The sequence below is a fragment of the Culex quinquefasciatus genome, chromosome 2 (assembly GCF_015732765.1).
Source record: "Culex quinquefasciatus strain JHB chromosome 2, VPISU_Cqui_1.0_pri_paternal, whole genome shotgun sequence".
Classification (NCBI taxonomy): domain Eukaryota; kingdom Metazoa; phylum Arthropoda; class Insecta; order Diptera; family Culicidae; genus Culex; species Culex quinquefasciatus.
The window spans coordinates 161,092,448-161,108,885 of NC_051862.1; the positions used below are offsets into that span (position 1 = coordinate 161,092,448).

The 16,438-nt window shown below is 42.4% G+C and overlaps 1 protein-coding gene and 1 long non-coding RNA gene across 11 annotated transcripts in view; one reads left to right on the top strand and one right to left on the bottom strand.

The window, feature by feature from the left end:
- LOC6043724 (protein spire) overlaps positions 1 to 16,438 on the top strand; it is a 340,317-nt gene that overhangs the window by 256,261 nt on the left and 67,618 nt on the right. The gene's annotated exons all lie outside the window — the stretch shown is intronic.
- Positions 527 to 7,280, bottom strand: LOC119767216. The gene is made up of 4 exons (XR_005277396.1): positions 7,135 to 7,280; positions 6,579 to 6,761; positions 6,298 to 6,499; positions 527 to 1,410 (listed from the first exon to the last, which is right to left on the bottom strand). It is a non-coding gene; the product is annotated as an uncharacterized LOC119767216 (long non-coding RNA).

Sequence of the window (16,438 nt, forward strand, 5' to 3'; positions counted from 1 at the left end):
GATTTGGAGGACACCAGGTACGCCAGTAGTCTCCACAGCACGCCCAAAGATCCCTACCCACCCCAAAACCCAACCGTCACGACCCTAACCTCAAACCATCTACTGCCAGGACCCCTTGTGTTTGGTGATAACCGTCTCAGTACCAACGACGGCTCACCCGTGTCGCTGACACCTACCGGGGACTCAAACCACCTCGAGTCTCCCCGAACGCAACCGTTACCGGGATAACCTGCTCGACCTGTGCCTATCCGGGGATTCCGGGCACCCTCGACGGTGTACCGAAGGCCACAGCCGTAACCATCTGTGGTGAGGCCAGGACGAGCAGCGGACGGGTCCATCGACGACGCGCCGTAGGAGAGCCACCTTGGACGGCAAGCGGTCGTGCACGCGTGCGCCAGCTTGAAGAAGCGGAAGTGAAGAAGGAGAAGAAGGAGGGAGCGGAAGTGTGTAGCAGGAACAGGAAGGTGGACTTCGCCGGCGAGCTGCGATCGACGACGGGGCCCCGAAGAAGAAGTGAAGAAAAGGTCAGATTAGTCTGTAAGAAAGTGGGAGGAATAAAGAGAAGTGTAGAGAGAGAGAATAAAGTGTGTAGAGTTTTGGACCGCACACCTGGAGTTTTACATTGGACATCACAAGCATTCCCCAGCTGCGCGACTTGACTAAAGGCGTGCCGACCCTGAGGGCCTTGAACTCTGGGAGTCTCTGTGACGCTCAGTAGTCGGACAACCCCTTAAGTTACACTTTGGCGCCCAACAAAAATTTGACCTTTAGTCAGTTTTCAAGGGTAATCCAGCTTGGGAAGAATTGCTTGTGAAGAACCAACCAACGCAGGCGTCTCTGGGAAAACGTCCAGCCAGCCTAGAATAACGTTCGCACTAGTGCGACCAAATTACATTCTCTTTACACTGCGATTGATCATTCCATTTTTCATTGAAGGGGTTCTGATGTCCAAAATTGTGTGAGAAGGGCGATTGTTGAAAAGAAGGTCGAAGTTGTTAAAGATTAAATTGAATCGAGATTGTTTGGAGCACATTGTTTTGTCTGTGTGTGGTGATCGTTCGGATAGTTGAAATAAAACAACAAGGAAAGTGATTATTTATTAGCTTTTGAAGCAATTCGTTTGAACGAATGCTTCATTACAAACTTACGTACTAATTTCAAATATAATTTTTGTTAATTTGTTGTTACTGTTTGGATTTGTAGTGATCGTTCTTTTTAAATTTTAAATTTGTTGATTTTTTCTGCGCGTTTTCGGAATGGAACACGATACTCTTCGAGCCCAATACTACTCGATGGATGCAAATCATTTGCTTGATGATGAGTTGGAGCATGAATTAACCATCCGCGAGGTCAATACAGCAGGAGTGTCGCGCAGTCAATGCATTCGTATGTTGCGTGGAATGTTGAGAACTGAAAGAGAAAATCGAGAAAATAATTATAAACCAGCTTGGAGTTCGTTGTTGTTTGAATTACGGTGTTGTGACGAAAAAGTGTCACAAATAATTTTGGCTTTGGAAGGTCCTAAGAAAAAAAAGGTCCCTGATCAAAATTGGAAGACTAGGCTACTCCACTGCTTGTTCCGTTTAGAGCGAGCAAAAGCTCACGCGAAAGAGGAAGCAGATTTGGGTAGCATTGGTATGATGGCGAGCGAATGTTTGAAAATGTTGAGAGTATATTTTTCTCTGTTCTCTCCTCACCCGGAGGTGCGAAGTGCTGAACTTTCGATTTTGAATGAAAGCTTACGCAAACTTCGGGAGGATGGAGAACCTGGAGAGAATCAGGAGGAAGATGAGATCGAGTCGAACGAAGACCTAGCTGAAGGAGAACAAGATTTGCAGAGAGAGCCAGGAGTGAGTGAGGAAGATAATAGAGTGATTGGAGAGATTGGTGTGTTTGGAGAGAGCGTGAGCGTAGATGAGCATAACAAACTGGCGGAGATTGGTGTAGTTGGTGGAAGTAAACAACCCAATAAAGCTGCGAATGAAATCGTCTCAGGACTTATGAATGAAAATGAGAAGTTGACGAATACGGTGGCTCTGCTAATGGAGCGAATGGCAATTCTAGAAGCGAGCAACGCTGTCGCAACTAAGGCTTTGAGAGAGAAAGCTTCCAACAGCACACAGGTGAATGAGGACTCTCTGCAAAGTGAGCAAGAGAAAGCACAAAAATCAGTTGATTTTTGTGAATGGATCAAGAAAAAGTACGGGTCGTTCGACAGTCTCAAGGGTAGTGAACAAAATTCGAAGTTCAACCAGGCGTCGGGGAGCAGATCAGACAATGTCTCTAACAACAGGCGGTTGCCGGTGCACAAATGGTCTGTGACGTACGACGGGATGGACAACGGTAGAAGGTTGAATGAGTTCATTAAGGAGGTAGAATTTAACGCGAGATCGGAGAGGTTTGATGACGACGAGCTTTTCATGTCTGCACATCACCTGTTTACGCGTAAAGCGAGGGCGTGGTTCATGGAAGTGAATAGTAACAACGAGCTGAGGACGTGGAAAAATCTGGTAGAAGAACTTAAGAATGAGTTCTTGCCAGTGGACATTGACTACCAGTACGAGCGCCAGGCGACCATGCGGAAACAAGGTCCGAAGGAGAAATTCCAGGATTATTATCTGGACATGGTGCGAATTTTCCGGAACATGTCGGTTCAGTGGGATGCAGATCGGAAATTTAAGCTATTGTTCAGGAACACCAGGGAGGATTGCAAGACGGCGATGCTTGCCGCCAAAATCAAAACAATTCCAGCTATGCGAGAATTTGGAAAACAGTTTGATTCGATCAACTGGCAAATTTACAACAACAACACCAAAGAAAACAACTACCCACCTAGAAGGAACCCAAAGATCGAGGAAATTGGACAGCAGCAGTCGTACCAGAGAGGCGGAAATGGAGGAAACCGTTTTCAGGAGAACCGATTTCAGGAGAACCAAGGTGGCCAAAAGACTGGTTATCAAGGAAAAAACTTCAACCCAAACTACAAACCACCGATTAAGCAGAGTTTCCCAACCCAACAAGGTGGAAAACCTCCTCCTTCAGGTGGGAAACCTCAATTCCAACCGAAACCGTTGGCTAAGCAGGAGAGTGGTTCAAGACCGGAGCGAAAACCGGAGGAAGCAAGACCAGGTCCGAGCGGAACTGACCCACTTCAAAGGATTTTGAAGGCGTACATTCCTATTAAAAAGGGTGTATGTTTCAACTGCCACGATGAAGGACATAGGTTCCAGGACTGTGACGAGACGAGGAAAACTTTCTGTGAGAACTGTGGTTTTCCAGGGTTTCCAACCAAAGATTGTCCTTTTTTGTGAATCAAAAAACGTGCGACGGACTGCTCAGTGAGGCAGAGCAGTCGCATCAACGAAGCCGAAAGACCTCTTGCTGAAGAAGAAGACGTGTCAGCCACACTTCAGGAGTTAGGATACTCGCAGGTGGGCCAGGCCACCGAGAGCGACGAGATTGCTTCGATGCTCGTCAAACTCAGTGGAGACGCCAGGCCATTCACGAGAGTCGAGCTCATGGGAATTGGCGTGATTGGGCTTCTGGACAGCGGAGCACAACGGACAGTTTTAGGGGTCGGTGCGAAGAGGATCATGAAAGCGTTGAATCTGAAGCTTGAACCTTCGGATGTCAACTTGAAAACAGCCGCGGGAGATGATTTGGAAGTCCTTGGGAGTGTAGAGATTCCATTCACGTTCAACGGCTGCACTAAATTGCTGAATGTCCTGATCGCCCCAAAACTGCACCGTAGATGTGTTTTAGGCTACGATTTCTGGTTGAAATTTGGAATTCGACCAGCAGTACAGAACGAGATGATTGAATTTTTGGATGATGGAGCACACGAAGGTCTGGACGACGAGGAAACGTTGTCAGACGAACAGAACCGCGAGCTGGAGGAGATTAGAAAACTGTTTCTGGTGGCGGAGCCAGGTCTCTTGAACCAGACCAACAAGATGGAACACAAGATAGAATTGAAAGAAGAATTTGTTCACGCGGATCCGGTGAGGCAGAATCCTTATCCGTGGAGTCCGGAGATCCACCGGAAGATCCACCTTGCAGTCGAGAAGATGATTCGTGAAGGGATTATCGAACCGTCGGAGTCCGACTGGGCACTTCCGGTTGTGCCAGTTAAAAAACGCGATACTGACGAAATTAGACTTTGTTTGGATGCGAGAAAACTTAATGAGCGAACAAAAAGGGATGCGTACCCATTACCGCACCAGAACCGGATCTTGAGTCATCTCGGTCCGGTGAAATATCTGTCCACCATTGACCTGTCACAAGCCTTCTTACAGGTTCCGCTTGATCCGGAGTCTAGGAAGTACACAGCTTTTATGATACCAGGCATGGGGCTGTTCCAATTCAAACGGCTTCCGTTTGGGTTGGTTAATAGTCCCGCCTCGCTTAGTAAATTGATGGACAAAGTCCTAGGTCATGGTGCGTTAGAGCCGGCGATTTTCGTTTATTTAGACGATATCGTCGTTGCGAGTCAAACGTTTGACGAGCATGTGCAAAGGTTGAGGGAGCTAGCGAAACGCTTGAAGGAAGCCAACTTATGCATCAATCTTCAAAAATCAAAATTTTGCTGCCAGGAGTTACCGTATCTTGGGTACATTCTGTCCCAAGATGGGCTACGACCTAATCCGGATCGCGTCCAAGCGATCATCGGATATCAGGTTCCTCATTCGGTAAGACAATTACGTCGATTCCTCGGTATGGCCAATTATTACCGACGGTTCATCGCAAATTTTAGTGAAATTACATCACCTCTCACTGACTTATTGAAAAATAAGCCAAAGAGGGTGGTATGGAACACGGCAGCTGATTGTGCATTTAAGACCATCAAAGAGCGGCTCATTTCTGCCCCTGTGATGGCAAATCCTAACTTTACGCTTCCATTCACCGTCCAAACGGACGCGTCGGACAACGCTATCGCTGGCGTCCTCACACAGGTGCATAATGGGGAGGAGAAAGTGATTGCTTACTTTTCTGAGAAATTGAAGGGGGCGGAACTCCACTACCACGCAGCCGAGAAGGAAGGCTTAGCCGCACTTCGAAGCATAGAAAAGTTCAGGTGTTACATTGAAGGTACGAGGTTCAATTTGGTGACCGATTCTTCAGCCCTGACTTTTATTATGCGATCCAAGTGGCGGTCTTCTTCTCGGTTGAGTCGGTGGAGTATCCTCCTCCAACAATACGACATGGAGATTAAGCATCGCAAAGGCAAGGACAACATAGTTCCGGACGCGCTCTCCCGATCCATCGAGAGTCTTGAAGAAGAGCCCGAGGACGGTTGGTACCGGAAACTATTCGCCGCCGTCAAGGACGATCCCGAGAAGTACACGGACTTTCGGATCGAGGACGGCAAGCTCTACAAGTTTGTCGCAGCAAAGTCTGACGTCATGGACTATCGTTTCGAGTGGAAACAGTGTATTCCAGTCTCGCTGAGAAACAGGATATTGAAGGAAGAACACGACGAGAATCTCCACATTGGGTTTGACAAGTGTGTTGAGAAGATCAAACAACGGTACTACTGGCCACGGTTGTCATCGGATGTTAGGAAGTACATCGCGAAGTGCGAGCCGTGCAAAGTAAACAAACCGTCTACGAAGTCAACTGCGCCGGAAATGGGGAAACAGCGTGTCGCTACGCGACCCTTCCAGATCATATGCATCGACTATATCCAGTCTCTGCCACGGAGCAAGCAGGGCAACGCCCATTTATTAGTGATCATGGATCTATTTTCTAAATATTGCCTGCTTGTTCCCGTGAAAAAGATTTCTGCGATTAGTGCTTGCAAGATTCTGGAAGAGTTGTGGTTTCGACGACTGTCCACTCCCCAAATCCTAATCAGTGACAACGCGACGACGTTTTTGTCGAAAGAGTTCCAGAGTTTGCTGGAACGTTATGATGTTCAGCACTGGGCTAATGCGCGGCACCGAAGTCAGGCGAACCCGGTGGAACGTCTTAACCGCACCATCAACGCTATGATTCGATCGTACGTGAAGCTTGACCAGAAGCTTTGGGACACAAAATTGTCGGAAATCGAGTTCGTGCTTAATAACACCATTCACTCGACGACTAAATTTAGTCCGCATTGCGTCGTTTTTGGTCACGAGATCATCAGTAAGGGATCGGATCACAGGCTTGAGAAGGAGCAAGAACTCAGCGAGGAAGAGAGAATGAAAAAATTCGACGGAGTAACGAAGAGAATTTATGAGTTCGTGAGAGAGCAGCTGAAAAAAGCTCACGAGGAGACTAAACGGAAGTACGACCTCAGACACCAGCGATACTCACCAAGTTTCGATGTGGGTCAGCGTGTGTATAAAAAAAGCTTTCGTCAGTCGTCGGCAGGAGACCAATACAACGCCAAGCTCGGACCCCAGTACACACCGTGCATCATCGTCCGTAAGAAGGGCACCAGCTCGTACGAGGTGTCGGACTTGAACGGAAAGTCCCTCGGCGTGTTCTCGGCTGCCGATCTCAAGGCGTAAAGGACCTAAAACAAAACCTACATTTAGTCACCGAAAGCTGAACCGCGGATTAAAATTGAGGTACGGTACGAGTTATGATCAAACCTTTTTCCTAAACCAACCGACTACTCCAGTTTGTCAACTCCAAGAAGGTCTGCAGCGTTCGTGCGGGAAATGTCAGGAAAAGCCAAAAAGTAGGTGGCATAGTGGATGCACCGCGCTTAGGAACCAGTACGTGGGTGTCATTAGGTACACTACGTACGACAAATCAAGGATCGTTCCAAAAAGCTAGCAAAAAAATTAAAAAATCAATGAATTTATCGTTTTAATTTGTTTGAATGATTTTAAAATCTGGTACCAGCAAAAGAATATTTATGAATGAACGGAGAGGAGAGAGGAGTTATAAAAGTTTTCTATGAATGAATGATAGGGAGAGAGTGCAAGTGCATTTCATCCTGTGCGCGTTTACATAACTTGCATGCAAGATCGTAAACATAATTTGATCTGCAGCAGTGTGTGTGAATGTGTTTAAAGGGAAGAGGCGGACTTGTTAGGGAAACTATTCACTGTTTATGTCACGATCACTAGAATTTTCAAATTAAAAAATATCCTGTCAACTAACAATCGGGAAACATAGATTGCTACTGTTCACCATACTTACGTTTTCATAGTCATAGAGTTTAGTGTTGAGTTTTAAGAGGGAATTTTCAGGGATTACCAAGCGAAAATCGTTGTTATCCACAGAGATCAACATGGCCATTAAATTTCGTACGAAAATAAACATGATAAAACCGATTTTCGCCCCGCGCGCACCCAAAATTTTCCAATTAAAATCTCAACACACTTTTCACATGTTTACAGCATCTTAAAGCACATTTTAGTGACAGATGATTGACAGATTCTGTGAGTTCCCTGATAAGATCGCATGCACACAGACACAACGGTGATAACGAGATCTCGAGATAATGTACTAAAACGCAACTCCGACAACGTTGAAATATTTCATGTATAGTCACACATGACTTTACTTTTGTATATAATTGCTCCGGAGCCCCAGTCATAAACTTATTCATTTTTTTTAATCTATTTATTTGCATGCTATTTATTGAATTTTAAAATGTTCATGTGCATGTGTTATTTAATTTATTTTCTTGTAGTGATTTCGTTAATTTTAATGTTTTTGCTAATTACCTTTTCTACAATTGGTGAGTTACCACGAAGTATATAGATGGATTATTCGCTGGAGGCCGGAGTTGAAATATACGTTGAGGGCCAGTACACAGGTTCGACCTGCTAAACAGCGCGGAGAGGGATTTTATCCTTCGTTGAAGCCTTATGACCCCGATAATTCCGATCACAATACTTCGCAAATCTCACATGTTTCTTATATATTTTTGGATGTTAGAGGTCAGATTTGAATGGTGAAATGTTTCATGAGCTACCGTAAAGGTAGTGAATTCCGGTCCTGTGTTCGTTATGCTTGGTTCGGATGGTTCAGCTAGGCCGCACCGGTTGGGGACTCGCAAAAAATTCACAAATAAAACGAATTTTTGAGTTGCAAAAAAAATCCTTGCTCTCAAGTATTTTTTTTACCCGAGCTGGGGGAGAGTGTAACCGTCGGGACTCCACTAGTGAAGGTCTCCGCGGCTATCGCGTAGTAAATTCGTGAAAATACCATGCTTGGGTAGTGTTTGTGTGTCTGGTGGTTTTCTCCCAGCGAAGACCCGGCTCATCGTCCACCAACAACATCCCAGTGTGCAGCCAGCGCTACCAACGAACTTCCATAACCCGCCACCAGAGGAGCTGTAAGCTGTGGGCGGGGAGGCGAAAGGAGTCGTGACAGGAAGGATGGGGATCAGGGGTGAAGGCTCGGATGAAGATGAGGAGGCAAGGGGAAGAACTAGGACCGCCATCATGCTGGGAGTCCGCGGAATCGTTCTATTCCCGGACGACGCCAAAGCGAACAGATCTGTCGACTACCATCTGTTCCGCCAAGTTACTTTTAATAGTGCCCAGCAGTGCCCATCAGTGCCCAGAAGTGCCCAGCATCACCAGCTGGACCAGTAGGAGAGCAACGCCGAGTTGCTAGAGTGCAGGAGTTGATTTGGAGGACACCAGGTACGCCAGTAGTCTCCACAGCACGCCCAAAGATCCCTACCCACCCCAAAACCCAACCGTCACGACCCTAACCTCAAACCATCTACTGCCAGGACCCCTTGTGTTTGGTGATAACCGTCTCAGTACCAACGACGGCTCACCCGTGTCGCTGACACCTACCGGGGACTCAAACCACCTCGAGTCTCCCCGAACGCAACCGTTACCGGGATAACCTGCTCGACCTGTGCCTATCCGGGGATTCCGGGCACCCTCGACGGTGTACCGAAGGCCACAGCCGTAACCATCTGTGGTGAGGCCAGGACGAGCAGCGGACGGGTCCATCGACGACGCGCCGTAGGAGAGCCACCTTGGACGGCAAGCGGTCGTGCACGCGTGCGCCAGCTTGAAGAAGCGGAAGTGAAGAAGGAGAAGAAGGAGGGAGCGGAAGTGTGTAGCAGGAACAGGAAGGTGGACTTCGCCGGCGAGCTGCGATCGACGACGGGGCCCCGAAGAAGAAGTGAAGAAAAAGGTCAGATTAGTCTGTAAGAAAGTGGGAGGAATAAAGAGAAGTGTAGAGAGAGAGAATAAAGTGTGTAGAGTTTTGGACCGCACACCTGGAGTTTTACATTGGACATCACAAGCATTCCCCAGCTGCGCGACTTGACTAAAGGCGTGCCGACCCTGAGGGCCTTGAACTCTGGGAGTCTCTGTGACGCTCAGTAGTCGGACAACCCCTTAAGTTACATGCTGCTGCTACTCCCAACGGACGATCCTGGGCCCTCGTGTCTGGCAGTCGGTGGTCATCAGTCGACGTCTCGTCTGTCTGGCCAGAGTGGCGGTTTTCCTTTCTTCGACCATATCTGATGCACTTGGCCGGTTGATTCCAAGTGCAAGTGCAAGCACACTCCACCTTGGACCGTAGTCGTTGCCGCGTCGAGGATTTAATGACTGTCAAAAGATCAGACGAAGTGGCTTGGAAGAAAAATCGCCCGGTCATGCCGTCCATTGCTTCTACCTTCTACGAGAAGAAGAAGTGTACTTCAACTTCTGGGTGATGGCGGGGAGGTTCCACAAGTAAAAAGGTATCTGCATAAGGTCCAACATTTGCGAATCTGTGTCAGCAGCATACTCGCGAGGATCACGCGAAGAAAAGTGATCTTTAGTGGCGTTAATTACTGGCTCGAGGGGATTCTCGCACGATGCCTGGACGGATCGTGTACGACGAGAGTTGGCAGTTTGCAAAGATATGCTTTGCAACTGGAAAGTTCTCTGTAAAGGTTTAATTTTTTGTTTACCTATATCTTTTAAGATATTTTAAAAAGCTTTTCTAAGAAAACATTAAAATCTAACTGGATTTTAATACTATTTCTATGACAAAAAAATGTATATTTAAAGAAAGAATTTTAACATTTCAATGGAAAAAAGGCATGGAAAATGCATTATACAGCAGTACATCGAACCACGTGGACACTTTTTCGGGAATCTCAACCCCCTCCCCTCGTGGACAATTGTCCATACAAAAAAAAGCTTTTTTATATGGAGCGTGGACAATCGCCATACCCCCCCCCCCCCTTAAGTGTCCACGTGGTTTATGGATGGTCCCTTTAAAAAATTCTAGGTTTTACAGAAAATATTCTTTTTTTTTGCGGTACTGTAAAATGAAAAATCACATAAAATCAGCATATTTTTGAATTTACTCAATCATGTTAAAAATGATTATTAATGCAGAGGAATGCACTTTAAATTATTTTCAGCTGGTTGCACTTAAAATTACATTGAAATTTGGAAGTTTTTTAAAGAAAATAAATGTTCACTGTATTGTTGGCAATCATCACCAAATAAAGATTGTCAACCAGAACGTCAATGAATGCATCATAAAATTATGAAATTTTGAAACAAAAATGGTTTTAGAACAGAATATCATTCATTTTAATGCAAATATTCGATAAATTAGCTGTTTTAAGTTATGATTAATTTTTCTTGAAAATGATGGACGACTTTATTAGGGTCTCAAATGTAATCAAAACTCCTATGGCAGGTTCGATCCAAATGGATTTCCAACTGTATTTACTAGGGGTTCAAACAATATTTTAACAATATCTTTTCTTTTGGTATGAATAATTCCACTCCATATATTTTGAATAGTTTTTGTCCTTCGACTCTGGCTGAGGTCGGAATGTAATTCAACGTTTATCCCACCAATTTTACAGGTTTTTGTTATTTTTTAAAGGAATCAATTCAAAAAGCATTGTTGCTGACATTTATTTGAGAAATGATGAATTTATGTCCTAAAAAAGTTTTAAGTTTCAACGAAATACTTCCTTCGAACAATAAACACTTTTCGAAATGAATTTTAAGGTAAGGAAATTTTAGTTTCTCACAGATTTAGATAAACCATCTACTGTCCAATTTTTTTTCGAAAATATTTTTTTTCCGTGTTCAGGAGGTCATTTTGAGCAACTTTTGAGAAAAACTTTACTTTTCTTGTTTTTCTTGTTTTATTTTTAGTATTATAATTTAAGGAGTTCTTCTTTCCAATGCTTTTTAAAGATCAAAAATCAGTTGGAAAATTGATTTTTGGCAATTTGACCCGCCGTTCGAAGCCCGTCTAAAGGCGGGGTTAGGTTGTAGAGGGTTAACTTGTATGAAGAATAAATTATCCACTTTTTCAAATATGGTTCTCCAAAGTTAATTTTTTATATAATTTTTATTATCAATGTAATGTAGACGTTGAAAAATATCAGCAATTGCTCAATATTGTTGACATATCTCTAGTTGAAATTAACAGGCTAATAATTGCAGTGTAACACTTTACAATATCTTTTATTTTATAGGCTTCTCATGAATCTACGATGTACAGTTTTTGAAGATTTTTTAAGCGATCAATAAATAACAATGTTTTGAAGTATTAAATTGTGAATTTGATTTATTTGAACGTTTGCAATCGAGAACGCCAATGCAATGCTGCAGAGCGAATGATTGGTTTAGATTAGATTACATTTTTTAGATATTGGACTGTGCAAACAACAAGAACAAAAAAAAGATTTTGGCTCAACAAATATTTTTTTGAGCAAAAATTTGTTTTTCGGTGGTGCTTCTTTTTTTATTCAATTGTCCTTTGTTTATATTGGCCTTACCATATTGTAAATATAATAGAAAATATAAAAGCTGTCATGAAAATTTCAAGACAGTTTTCCTTTAAAAAAAACTGTTAAATAGTTCTCGCTTAATATCCCAGATAGACAACAACCATTTAAATACAATTAATTAGAATGGTTAATTAGAATTGAATTTGAAATCATGCAGATACTTTCATTTCTAAAGTAAGACTATTATTCAAGAAATTATCTTTACATGGTTGGTGTCTTTTTTTATATTCTCATAATGACGTATAACAATGCGATGCCTCTGTGACAAAAGGTCGAATGGACAAAAGTTCGAATGCCAAATGGTCGAAAAACATAAAGTTGAATGGAGAATAGGTCGAAAATGGACAAAAGATCAAATGTCAAAAATGCTATAAATAACTATTATATTGATAATTATTATTATTATTTTAATAATAATAGTAATTTTAATAATTATTAATATTTAACAATTTCAAACTTAATATTTTAAAAAACTAATAACTTCCAAACCATTTTCTGATTTATCTGAACATGAAAAAACATTTGTATTTTATTAATGTAAGTCATTTCATTCTTAAAAAAAAGAAAAAGCCAGACTATTTAAATAAATATATATAAAAAGCTTTTGCCCTTTTGTCCAGTCGAACACTTGTCCACTTTTGACCATTTGTTCATTCCATTTGTTCATTCGATCATTCATCCATTCGACCTTTTGTCCATTCGACTTTTTGTCTTTCGACGTCATACACGGATAGAAATCCTGTAAGCAAATCCGGTAACTCTAAGTTGTCGTATTTGTAAATATTATTCCAAAATCGTCATCATTTTTTTTTTAAATTTGGCAGTAAATGTGTTCAAAGTTGACAACATTGTTGTTCAAAATCGGAAAAAAACGTTGACAAAAGATCACACTGAAACAGTTATATTTTCATGTTGTGAAATAATAATATCATTTTAAAAATAGTTTCTCTAAATGTCATTGTATAATCTTATATGGCAATCATAAGTTTCACAACTGAGTTGCCAGAGTATTTCCCCAACTTATACTTGGAAGTTCTCAGGATGAAAATGTGACAATTGCATGCAAATGGAAGGCTGTTGATTATGTTGCTGCTGCTGTTAAGGTAAATTTCCATACCGCATGCGAACGACGGGAATGGGTCACGTGGACCACGGTCATGATAATGGAGAAAAAAAAACATGATCGAAAAATGTATGCTCGGCCAAGGATACACTACATTGTTGGTGGAGTGCGTTTCTTGGTTTTGGCCAAATATGGTGACGGGGTTGATAGTACTAAGGACAGCCGGTAATATAGGCAGGTTTATGGAGATACTAAAGTGATGCTTTATTCGCCTGAAGGACATGTCTGTGGTGATAAACCGATGGCAATGAAGTTAGTAAAGTACTGGACAATAACTGATCCAAGCAAAATTCACGTAAAAAATTGAGAAGTAAAATATTTACAGCTACAAGAATTCAAAACTTTTATAACAAGTTTCAAATGCCAACCAACTTCCACCAGGCATGTTTTCACCTTTTCTACACTTTCCCACGAATTGCCGGGATATCAAGCAGCACATATCTCTCCCCACTCTGGCAAACTGTCATCTGGAAAAACTTGAAACACAATGCAATTCACGCAAACGCACACACACACATATTGCTCAAGTCGCGGAAAATTGCGGCTTTTCTAATCGCCGACGACTGACTGACTGTCTGACGCGCACTCCAGTTGTGTCGTGTCGTGCGGCTGGTGACGTCCGTCCGGATCGGTCCATTTATGCTTCAATCAATCAACGACGACGAAGACCGCAAGTCAACCTAGTTGTCTGACGAACCACAATAGATGTGTGTGGTAGCCAATGGGTGACAATTTTTAAAATATTTGGAAGAAATGTGAGTCTGTCCCAAACTTTACTTCCCTATAATTTCACTGCCATCCAATTATGAGACTTTTGTTAAACGCAGTCAAAGTTATCAAAACAATTTTGCTTGTTTTAATTGGTAAAATAACTTTAAATTAACAAGCACAAAAGATCGTTAAATATCAAACAATTTATCAATGTATTTAAAATAAAAATCAAACACACCGTGCTGTACTACTCTGAATACGTTACTGATGGGTTGTAGCATTGCTCCCCTCCGTTTTGCCACCAATAGGAGAAAAAAGTAGAACTTGAATAGAGCCTATTAAAATTACGCAACAACCGTCAAGATCAAAGATTCAGTCCACGCGTGCTGGTACTTAAAGGGGGACACTTTTGCTACCGGGATAACTACCCTCCTGAGGGGGCAGCTTTAAGGCGCGAAATGTCGATTATGAAATTCCGCCACGCTTCGTCGCGAGGCGTGGTGTAAATGGTTGACTCGTTAAATGGTTGAAAATTTATTGAAGGTGCCCCAGGAAGCAGTTAAGGGTTGACAGGGACATCTCAATTCCCGATCTTAGATGGCAATCGAAGATCGCAGCTTTGGTGACATTGTTGCTTGTCACTGGAAGACGATTTGGACGACTTTCACTAAAGTAAAGAATAGAGATTGTAAGTTGAACTATTATTACCATTTCATTTCAACATCCGGTTATCAAAGAAAACTTAAAATTCAACAAAAAATTTATGACACAATAACTTCAGAACATTTTACATAACATCTTAAACAGATTTATTACATTTTTCTTCTAATCCAAACCGACTTATCTAACAGCAAATTCAAAGAATCCGTTAGTTTCATCTAGCGAAACCTCCCATTCGGAATCACACCTCCCTGGAAATCCGTTCGACCTCCCATCTAATCGAATGATAATAAAGTTGCTCATTAGAAGAAAAAAGTCTTAAGCGAAACCACACCCAACGTTTTCATAGCTCCTTTTCCTCCAACCTGGCACTTTTAATTTAATTTAATCATCTTCGACCAAGTCCGCTATGCTGCGATAGCCCCTCTCATAATCGGTTTGTTTGGTCCAAAACATAGTCCAGACCGCACCAACAAAAAATACCCATAAAACGCCTCTCTAGTCCCCCTCCCCTGCCTATCAATTAGTGATAAAAGGTCGATTCGGGCTTAAAATAGCACATATTTCAAAAACAGAGATTTTCCTATGTTTTCAGAAACATTTTTTTACGACCCACCGCGAAAGGACCACCAGAACGCGTTCTTTGAAATGTGTATGCCTCCGAATCGAAGTTGTCTCAGTCAATAAAAAAAAACGCCGCGGCATAATCGATGAATAAAAATTAACCGTTTCGGCTGCCCCAAAGCTTGATGTTCTGCGCCCAATAAGCCAAACTGGATGATATATGTGAAAGAGTACTAAAAAACCAACGAATGGGTTCGCGAATGTCGTAAAACGACGACGACGACAACGTTCTGGACGGGACCTGTCTTCACGTCATGAGTATGTGTTCCCCAGGTTTCCCCCTCGTCCAGCAACATGAAAACATGAATCTGGTTGCAAAAAGGGCTTTGGCCGGGAACGTTTCTTCCAGGAGAATTTCATTGCATGTGAGGTCGTTTTTTCTCATTACCCATTGTGGCCCCCTCCGTTGGAATTCACGAGTGCAAACAGTGGCATTGGCGTACCCTCTTCCAGAAGGTATGCATTCGGAAGAGGCCAGAAGGGGACACTTGCTGGATGTTTGGCGAAACGTGGAATGGAATTCATGAATGGTATCACGAGCGGGACAGGTTTTTTTTGGGGGATCTAATCGATACAATGTTGCGTTTGAAAATGTTTGTAATATGTTTAAAAGAAGTGAAATTTAGTTGGAAAATCAAGTTTATTTGTTTATTTGTTATCTTTAGTGAACGAAAAGCTCTTGTAAACAAAATTGCTTTAGGAAGAAATAATTTAAAAATACAAAGATCAGGAAAAGAAGAATGAAAACCTGTACGTATTGATACTTTTTGGTATAGATTTGCCTCCTCCTTGTAAAGCTATAAAAACAATCCTTAATCAATGATTGCCAACCAGGTAGTCAACGATTGCTTCACAAAACAATATAACTTTTGAGACACATTTGATTTAGATCAAGAATACCTTCAGGGCCTTGAAGAAGGGTACATCCGGCATATCGTCGCTGTCGTGCTAACTTGTCGTACATGCATTTTGGACCAAATTGAATTAAGAACGCCATTTTGTGCAGCTCACAATGCCTCACCTTTTGACCTTCACAGATCCCCAAAATTCGATTTCAATCCAGAGATATTCAATAAAAACCAGAAAAGCATTTGTGCATTGTTGTCGCTCTTCAAATGAAAGAAGTTTCAATCTTGTCACGCTATCTTGACACAGCCTGAAAATTGATGTAAGTGCGACAAGTGGCCAAAGGGATTTCAGGTCAGAACGCGTTTGACACAGACACAAGCTCGACTAGCGTAAACATTTTTAATTATAACTCTGGACACCAGCAACCAAACTCCAGGATAATCCACAGACTGGCCAACCAAAAAAGACGTGTTTTTTATTGTTTAAATTGCGTGCTCCCGTTTTTTGTTTATTCAAGGTCAAACATTAAAACGTGTTTTTCTCGGAACGCCGAAAAGCGACACACGAAAATTTAGCACGACGGTGTCGATATGCTGATTAATTTTGGTGCAAAAATTCGCAAAATTTAATTAAATACGGAGCATTTAAGAGTGGTGCTAAATTTTCTTTGGAAATGATTGATGGCTTCATCTTAAAGATAAAATGATTTATTTTTTTAGAGGTCATGTCTTTAAATCAGTCAAATTTGAAGG